Below are 9,801 nucleotides of genomic sequence, written 5' to 3'. Positions count from 1 at the left end.
GAGCATATAACAAAATGCTAGGATGAAACGAGTTACATAAAATCCACATAAAAATGACCATGAGTACCATTTTTATTGGGAAGTTACAGGGAGAATGTGAATCTAATATATATTGATGAATTATTCAACTCTATCTCAGTCAGCCTGGCTGATTGGGTCACCGGGTAGGAAGATTTTTCAAGAACTCCCAGAAGGCTCCTGAGCCCTCTTGAATGTTGGCCTGGAGGTTATTTCTGATCTAGAATGGGCATCAGAAATCTATATAAGAAGGGAGATAGGCGCTTCCTCTAAGAAGGGGAAATCGAAACCATTATGAGATGCCCCAGGGGATCATTTAAAACCATATAAATATATGTCTTGGGAAAAGAGGACTTCATCCTGACTAGATTGCTGACCTGGAAAGTGCCTGCAAAGACAAAGGACAGGACTTCCCTGGCGGTCCATTGGTTAAGATGCCACGCTTCCAATGCAGGGGGCGCGGGTTTAATCCCTGGTTGGGGAACTAAGATCCCACATGCCATGCAGTAAGGCCAAAAAAAAAAAAAGAAGACAAAGAACAGTGAGGTCATACACAGAGAGGGTAAAAAGAGTAGGAAGGCAAGTGAAGGAAGTCCCAATGAACAGAGACCTTTGGGCCCAGGAGACTTTGAGAAGCCGTATGAGATTTAAACAGAGAGGTTTATTTGTACCTTTACCCATAATCTTTTGCAAAGTCAACTGATTGCTCAGAAAACACTTTGACATGCACCCAGTCTAATGTGCCATCTACTAATTCCATCAACAGCCCTGATTAACTAGTATAAATCCAGAGCGGAGTGGACTTAGTCTATTGGAGGCTTTTAGTCACCCCAAGTTTCCCCATTGCCTAAACATTTATAAGTTTATAGGCGTAAATACACATAATATTGCCAAATGGAAGAGGCTTTGAAATGCATCTATTTGGCCAATGCTGGAGAACTGTGTTTTCCTGTGGGTTTATCTTTTGTGAAGACATCAAAAATTTGCCTCTCCTTTTGTTAGTCCTTTGACTCACTGAGCAGGAGATCAGAGGAAGCATGGATGGCCCATAGCAAGTTAGCATTTCCCGCTGAAATAAACAAATTCCTTTGACTCACCCCAGCCATGAAGCCCTGGCCAACATCTAGAGTTACAAAGGACAGCACTGGCTTCCAGTAGAACAGAGCAACTACTAACCCCATTTTCACACCTGATATTGTCCACCACACCCCTATAAAAATATTTTTTTCCAGAAACTAATAGAAATCCTTAAAACAATAGCCTCGTGCTAGTCTTAATACCCCTTGAGATTACAAACTAACACACTGTAAAGCCACTGAATTAAAAATTATGTCCATGCACACAGTCTTACCCATGAAAACAAACATCTGCTACTCCAAAGAATATGCAATGCTGGATTCTGTATTAATTTATAAAAGGCTAAGATGCAGGCATGGATATAAATTCTCAGTTGTCGTGGCTATGGCCACCCTATGCTATGCTATCGTCCCAGTGGTGGACACAATCGTTAATGTATTTATTATTATTTCAGGACACGAGACCATCGAAGGTGGCATTTTTTCCCTTTCACCTTCTAAGGCTCTCCCTAGAACTGCCGGATGAACGCCCACGCCGCCTTCTTCCACCAAAGGTGGATCCTGCTAACAGGAGACTCTGGATCGTGACCATAGCGCCTCTGTCCCCAGCTCTGGGGAAAGCCTCATCTTAGCAAGTGGCCCTCAGCGTACCCAGCGGATCCGCCAGCGACGCGGAGGCCGCGCGGTTTCATCATTAATGCTCCTGAAGGACAATAGCTCATCAAGCCCCACCGAAAGCCCAGGACCCGTCGCGGAGCCTGGGCTGGCGGGGGATGAGGCTGAGCGACTCCTCCTAGAGGTGGTTATGTGGAGAAGGAGCAATCCCTTCTCCCTCCTCCTCCTCCCCCCGCTACTATCCGCGGCCCGGAGAACTGCCGCTTGCCGCCATTGACACGCACAGATAGAACCCAAAGAAAGGCAAAGAGTCCTGCCCGGCACCGGCGCCGCGCGGGCCGAACCTGCGCCCTGGGAGCGGCGCGCGGAGGGCACCGGGCGCCCAGAGCAGGCGGCACAGCACCAGGTGAGCCCGCCATGGCGGTGGCATTATTGTTCGGGGGGCTTCGGGGTCTGGAAACAAAACGCGCCGCGGGGGCAGTGCAGGGGCTGGAGAGAACCCCTGCCCCTCCTCACCGCCCAGCCCCTGTGGGCGCTCCCCAGAGAGCCGACCCTCCCCGCAAAAAAAAAAAAAAAAGAAAGAAAGAAAAGAAAGAAAGACAAATTAATAAATCAAGCTGCCCAACTTGCCTCCTCAGGAAATAAAGGGGGAGGGGGTTTGCTAAAGAAGCGGTAAAATTCCTGTGGCCGGCGAGGAGCCGGGGGCATCTTGGGCGTTGAGGGAGGGAGGAGGGATGCGGGGTCCAGACGCGAGCCCCGGGCGAGGCTGTCCCGAGGGAGCGGAGGGCTCCTGGAGATGCGGCGTTGGGGGCGCAGAGGGGGAGAAGGGAGGCGCCCGGCCGCCGAGGGGGACTGGTCCGGGGCGGTGGTCTGCGCAGGGGCCGAGAGAGCCCGGGCAGCGCCGCTCTGGGGGCCTCAGAGGGTGCCCAAGTCGGGTGCCGGCTGCTCCGGGCTGACAATGGAAGGGGCGCGGAGGCGCCGGGAGGAGGGAAGGGACCGGGGTCCGGGGGTGGGCCGCGCCGGAGAAGGTCAGGCCGGGGACGCGGGCGGCGGAGGCGAGGGTCGGGGGCTGCTGCGCGGTGAGCGGGGCGCCGCGGGCGGCTGTGAGTCCCCGGCCGGCGCGGAGGAGGGTTCGGGGCCGGGCACTCCCCTCTGGTTCCCTTTCCGGGGCGCCCGGTGCGGACGCGCGCTGAGCTTTCCCGGGGAAATGGCGGCCCCTCCGCCGCTCGCTTGGGCAGTCCCGGGTTCCCGCTTTGCGCGGGAAAGAATAGTAATAATAATCGGAGGGGGGGGAGGAATAAAAGTAAAGAGGCTGCGACGCAGGAAAGGGCTGCGCCGGCCGCCAGATTCGGGGCGAATCGCGTGCTGGGCGCAGCGGGCGGGGACCAGCCATGCTTCCTCGGGCGCCTAGCCCGCTCTCCGGGAGCACCCTAGTTCCAGCCTCGCCCGCCTCCTGAATCGCGCCCACGGATGTCTTTTCCCGCCATTCCTCCTGGGGGCGCCCTCCGCTCCTGCCCTCTTTGTTCCACACAACGGTGGCCAAAAGGGCACTGAGCCCCCAAAGGGCCAAATGCGCCTCCTCCTCCAGTAGTTTCCAGACGCTGATCGTTCTTGGCCAAAAATGGGCCACAGCGGGCTTGATTTAGGCCCGGTCACTGCTAGGTTTATTGGCAACGGCCCCAAGGTGGGAGAAGGGATGAAAGGGGCGAAAAGAGATGAGCCGAGAAACCAAAGCGCGGGTCCATGTCTGGTTAAGGGAGTGCAGCGGGGACCACAGCCCCGAGGCCCTGATGGTAAAGTAAGGGCAGTTTGGGTTTTCCAACAGCGCTAATGAACTGAGGTGTATCGGTCCAGCCTCAGGAGGCCATTCCCCAATCGTTCCAGCACGGCAAATGGTTTCCTCACTTCTCATTTGTTTGTGTCGAAATGCGATTGTACCCTCACTGGGCTGCGCAGTTACTATTGAAACGGTTCAGTAGGTGAGAGAAAAAGAAACATTATTAAGAGCGAACATGTGTCTTCCTTTATGTTTCTTATTTAGGCGCAGTTCTTTTGTGAAACACAAACCAAGCTACACGTAATTCTCAATTCTTTCATATTTAGCTGAAAGTTATCTCTTACCCCTTTGGAAAACTCTTCTTATTTTCAAATAAATGTTCAGAGCGCCAAGATTTGGGACTACACTCGTGCATTTTTAGAATTGCTTTAGCCCAAGATTATCATATAAATAAATATTGGCCTGGAGGAAGTGTTTCTCTTGAATCACGTAATTCACACCTTTAAAACTCCTATTTCCTGTATCCAAATTTCCTTATGCCCAGTTCTTCACTCCAGTTTTTCCTACCCTGTCACAGTTCCTCCTCACCTGGATCCATTTATTGCCATGCTTTAGACATTATTAATGGTTTCCTCTATTTCAAAACTCTATAAAAGAATTTACCTTCTTAGATCCAGAATGTTCCAAAGATTGTGACCCTTCTCCTTCACCATTCCATCTTCTGTCTAGTTCCCAGGGATTCTGAGGCGCCTTTGGTCTGCTGTTTCCCAGTGGGTGGGACACGCTGCTAGCTATTGTCTGAGATAACCAGGTCTGTTTTCACTGCCCCCTGCCAGCAAGGCAGGAGAGAATCCTGTCTTAGGCAACTTTAAATGAAAGATATCTGTAACTTGTTCAGCGGGAGGAATGTGCAAAAAAATCAACCAACTTTCTTAGAATGTTTTTCATTCTCAAAGTTAGATGCTGTCTTGGTAAATGCTTTTGAAAAGTGTGTACTGCCCAGAGATGAACGAAAAACGTATGGTTAGAGATCATTCAACAGGTGTTTATGGAGCACCAATTTTTAAACCCCTCTGGATGGGGGAAGAAACGCAAATATGAGGAGATCATGGGCCCTGCTCTCAGAGAGCCTACATCCCCAAACCTAGGAAATAAAATATATAGGAAGGTAAAAGAAGGGGAAAAGTGATTAAGATTGGCAAGCTAGTGGGAAAACGGGTACTTTTATATACTGCTGACAGGTGTGTAAATTAATATAGCCAACTGGGAGGGCAGTTTGGCACTGTTAAAATTAATAATGTTCACATTCTGTGTGACCCAGCAATTCCATTTCTTGGTAGGTACCCTAGAGAAGCAGGCAGGCGTGTACACAGATTATGTGATTCCCTTCCATGGCAGAGTTTTGGTAATTCTGAAATTGAAAACAACCCTAATGGCCATCAATAGAGAATGGCTAAATAAACTCTGGTACATCTTCTGGGAAATTAGGAAGCAGTTAAAAAGAATGAAGTAAGTCTATATATTACTAAGACAGAAAGGTCATCGAGATGCGTTATTAACGAAAAAAGCAAATTACCGAACAATATATGTTGAATGGTACCATTTTTGTAAAAACAAAATAAAACTGTGAATTTCAATAAGTAAAAATGGATAGGAGAGGTGTAGAACAAGACACCCACTAAAAGAAACAAGAATTAGATGCATTGTGGAGGACTTTAATCATATTAATCATACCCATCCATAACCGTTGTTATAATATTTGAAATTTTACAACTTGGATTAATTTATATGTTGCTTGGATAACTAAACACAGTTAATTTAAAAGTGATTTGATAATGTGGAATAAAAGCCATAATTTAAATGCTATGACAGTTTTTAAAGGAAGAAGAGAATTCTAAGCTGGATGGGAAGGCTTGGGCGAGGCTTCACAGGGAATGTAGCAGGATTTGGAGGGAAAGGGGAAGAGGAGACAAGGCAGGCAGAAGGAAGCCTGATGCAGACACCAGGCTCTAGCTAGCACCTCCTCTTTGCTCAGCAGGATGATGTGCATTCCCTTGCAGGCTGAGTCCTGGCCTGCCTTGCCCAGGTTCAGGCTGGGGAGTGAACTAAATGAACAGGTCACAGTTGCTTTCATCACTATGATTCTATGAATATCTTAAGTTAGATTTAGAAGGAAAAAATGAGGACATGAGTTCTAACAATGGTATTGGAAGGTGGTATTTTAAAAAAGAATGTAATGGAAACATGAGAATGGGGGACTGGTTTTCCCCTAGATGCACAATGGTATGCATATTGGGAATTAGGTTGGAGGAAAAAGTGTTTGAGAAGATAATTCATCCCCCCCCCCAAATATTACAAAAGGAACTCCAAAGTACTTTCAAAACAAATATTTAAGGTTGGTTTCACTTATTCATTCACTCATTTAAGGAATAGTTTTTGAATGTCAAATGTGTACATAATACTATGCTAGGTGCCAGTGGGGATGAAACATACAACAAGTATAAGAGAAACAGCCCCAGACCCGGGTTCCAGAAGTGGGGGTGAGGGGACTGGGTCTGGTCTCACCCAGTCCCCGTGTAGCCATGGACAAGTCGTTCAATGACCACAACCCCTCGCTTTTATTGTGGCTAAAATTGGGCAGGAGTGGTCTAAATGACTCATCACTCAGGTCCTTTTCAGTCTTAGATTATGATTTTGTGAAATCCTATGGGTCTAACATTGCGATAATTGTGGGTTCCCAGGCAGACGGAAGGTGGGGAATATGGGATTAGAACAAGAGGGGCCCAAAGTGCCCAGCCTTGGGAAAAACAAAAGTATTTGCTGTAGAGTATGTGGCTCTTAGTGTTTTCCCAGGACTATTTCTTTTCCACCCCTTTACATTGCCTCCTAAGATCAATGAGAGAAGCAGAAAGACATCACTGAGTTTTAAACCTCATGTTATACACAAATCCAGCACTATAGTATTATAATAGTCACTTTTGAATTAAAATGTTAGCCTGCATTCTGTGAAAATAGTCTCTAAAACTTTCTTTTGTGGAAATAAGTCATAGTAGCTAATGTTTACTAAATGCCTTACTGCTTGCCAGGTACTGTTCCAAGCCCTTCAAAGGTATCAACGCTTATCATTCTTACAACAGCCCTATAGGTAGGCACGGTTGTTATACCCATCTTACAGAAGAGAAGAGAGAGGTTAAAATGTGCCCAAGGTCACCACACAACCGGTGGGTGGTAGATTTAGGACTCCCGCCCAGGCAGCCTCACTCCACAGCCCCACATCCTCATGTGCATGTGGCGGAACAGGAGGTGCTGGCGTTCCAGTGATTCTCAGATTATGTTCATTTTAACATTAGTGTATGCAGATTTTCTTTTTAAACTCCTGTTTGCATCACTGTTTTACCTATGTCAATAAAAGGTAAAGAGCATCAGATTGAGCCACATCACACTGTACTTTAAACTGTCTCGTCAAGAAGTATTAAATAAGATAAATTTGGTGGTTTCTCTGAAGCCTTTATTGTTCATTTATCCATCTCACCATCCATCATACTTTGCCCAATTTATTTGACTGGCATTGCCAATTTGGACTTGGAATGGAGTAAGTAATTCAAGTCAAAATTCCCATGCTTTGACAGAACATGTGTGGAAACAGGCGTACGACCACCAGCCTTGTACAGGGACGTTTATTTCAGCTGATTCTGTGATGCCACAAGAATAAGCTACAGTGACCGTATTGTTTAGGTCAAAATTGCAATACATGGTCTGACCAAAGGTTTGGAGGTCGTTTCTGAATATGAGAGGTAGTCCTGATGATATAGTTTTGATGCCGAAATGTGGGTTATTTCCATGACAACAGGACAAAAATACAACAAAATGAAGTCAAACTTTTCCAGGAAATCCCAGGCCCTGTGTTCACTGGCCTGGCAGCAGTAATGGTTCATACACAGAACTGCGTAACTTGTACTTTTGCTGCCTACACTGCTCAATAAAACCATTACAGTAAATAGTGGTGGTAGACTATGAAAACGTAAATTCCAATAGCTCATACCATACACAACATAAACTTTTAGATCAGACAATAATTCACTGGGTTCCCCACCAGAGTGCTATACTTCCAAATTGACCAGTTTTCCAGAATTTCAATGAGGTGGTCATCATTGCCCCCTTGCTTCTAAACTGGATTTTCACCTCTGCTGTTCTTTAGTAAACAATGTCGATCATTGTCTTGGGGTGGAGAAGAGGCAGGCCATAAACAAAGTAAAGCAGTTTTTCAGGCCCACTTTTTCCTTTCTGTTGTTATCATGGGTGATGAAATAGTGACTTTGAAGGAAAGATCACCGGCATGTGATTTAATTCTACCTGATCGTTCCATCTCTATGAACGAAGTAACAGATGGAGGGTCGGGGCTCAGGAGGAGTGACATTTTGAGCATCTTCCTAGAGTAGCAGCAACTTTTGGGTCAGAAAGGACCTCAGAGGTCAGCTGGTGCCATGGTTCTCCAGTGGAGCGCCACAGGGCGCAGAGGCCCAAAGCAGGAAAGGGTGGGGACCAAGCCATCAAGCTTCCCAGGCCTTACCCACTCCAACCAGCATAACTCCCCCTCCTTCTGTGTGTTATACATATTAGAGCTTCTGAAAGGCTTTGTTTGAGCAAAAGGAAGGTTCTGAAAAGTCAGCTGATTTGCCTAAGGGCCGCAGCTGGTCGATGCAGAACTGGACTCCCCCTCCTCCGTCCACTGTACCTTCCATTCTCCCACCATGATGCACCCTACAGAGGCTGGCCGTCGCCCTTACCTGGTGCAGGTGATACAACATGCACCCTCACAGCTCTGACCAGGGAGCAACAGTGCCTGTTACCAGCACAGAACACTGCAGCTGAAGCAACAGCCCCCCAGCCACTGGTCCCCGCAGTGCAGCCCCTGCCTTAGCACTGACAGTAAGGAAAACAGGGTGGGGAGGGGCAGGCAGGGGGAGGGATGGAGGAAGAGCGGTTCCGGGCAGCTGCCTCTGCTCAGCACACAGTCTGCTCTAGCTTTGAGAGCCCACAACTGGCCCAGCAGTCATGGGTGTCTCTGGGAGCCCCTGGTGGGTCAGGCAGCCCCAGGGGCTGCAGCCCACCCACTCACTGATACTGGTCCACTCCCTCACTGCCAAAGGGAGCTGCCACATCCCCTCGCCCTCCCTGAGCAGGTCATCTTGGTTCAAAGCTAGTCCCCTGCTCAGGGCAGCAAGACAGATCACTGTAAAACAATACACCTCACTATTAATTTGAAACTCTTCGATTTTAAGGAAACAGGATAGCTTGTCCACTGTTGCAATTTGTTAATTCTCAAAAGAGCAAAAAGACGAAAGCCGGCTGGACCCAGTGAACGGTTTTGTTTTTATTATGTTTTCTGTGAATAAATAGATTCAGGAAGGCAAACCGGTTCATTTTCTTTTGGGGTGCGTTGCTAACTCAGAAACAAAGAGAGCTCAAAGTATTTTTATTCATTCATTTATATTAATTTCTCATCCAACTAGTACCATAGGTGGCCAAATATATTTATATTACAAAATAACATAAGGCTAATAACAAAGGAGCAAAAACAAAAACAAAGCAAAACAAAACTTAGCTCTGGTTCAACAAAGACAAAACGTCTTAAAAAGTCAGCATGTACTGCAATAGCAGCAGATATCCTAAATCTACTCCACGTCTGCTCCATCCATCCCTCGCTCTGCTCCCCACCCCTTCTAGAGTGCCCCAGATGGCCACGTATCCTCTGCCTCTGAATTATAAAGAATGTGCTGGCAGTTGAGTTTCCCGCCAGATTATTCCAGGGCAGGACTTGAAATGCTTTTTTAAAAGGGAATGATTTGTAATCCAATAGTATAATTTAAATAAATTGAGTTAACACTTGGTTCTAACGTTCATGGTTGGTTAACTTGATTAATTTGATCCGAGTGTCATTTCAATGAAATTGCATTTGATACAGCTCTTTACGTTATAAATTGTTAATGTGCTTTAACATATATGACAATAAGATTATTGACTCTTCTCATTCACTTAAAGGTGGCCGTGGAAGAAAATGATTTGCAAAGTATTACTTGTGCAATAATGATTTGCCCTTGGAGTTCATAAATGGAACTGTAATAGAGCAAGTGATTTAGCTGGGACTACTGAAAATGGTTTTCACAGCTACAAAATAATACTAATAAACTTCTACTATTTTAATACAGTATTTAGGGTAACACACCAAAATATGTTAGAATTTTATCAGGTAGGAGGCTAAGAGACTTTTTTCATACCGTTTAAAAATATATTTCTACATATAGTTAATATAAT

The 9,801-nt window shown here is 46.5% G+C and overlaps 1 protein-coding gene across 1 annotated transcript in view; it reads left to right on the top strand.

Moving 5' to 3' along the window:
* The first annotated feature begins 1,790 nt into the window (after positions 1 to 1,790).
* Positions 1,791 to 9,801, top strand: part of LOC132350247 (core histone macro-H2A.2) — a 54,469-nt gene continuing 46,458 nt past the window's right edge. The window contains exon 1 of the mRNA XM_059899233.1: positions 1,791 to 2,115. The gene's annotated coding sequence lies outside the window, so the exon portion shown is untranslated. The remainder of the gene's footprint in view (positions 2,116 to 9,801) is intronic.

This window comes from Balaenoptera ricei, chromosome 16 (assembly GCF_028023285.1).
Source record: "Balaenoptera ricei isolate mBalRic1 chromosome 16, mBalRic1.hap2, whole genome shotgun sequence".
NCBI lineage: Eukaryota > Metazoa > Chordata > Mammalia > Artiodactyla > Balaenopteridae > Balaenoptera > Balaenoptera ricei.
Note: the sequence above shows the minus strand (reverse complement) of the source record. Positions and strands in the feature narration are given on the sequence as shown.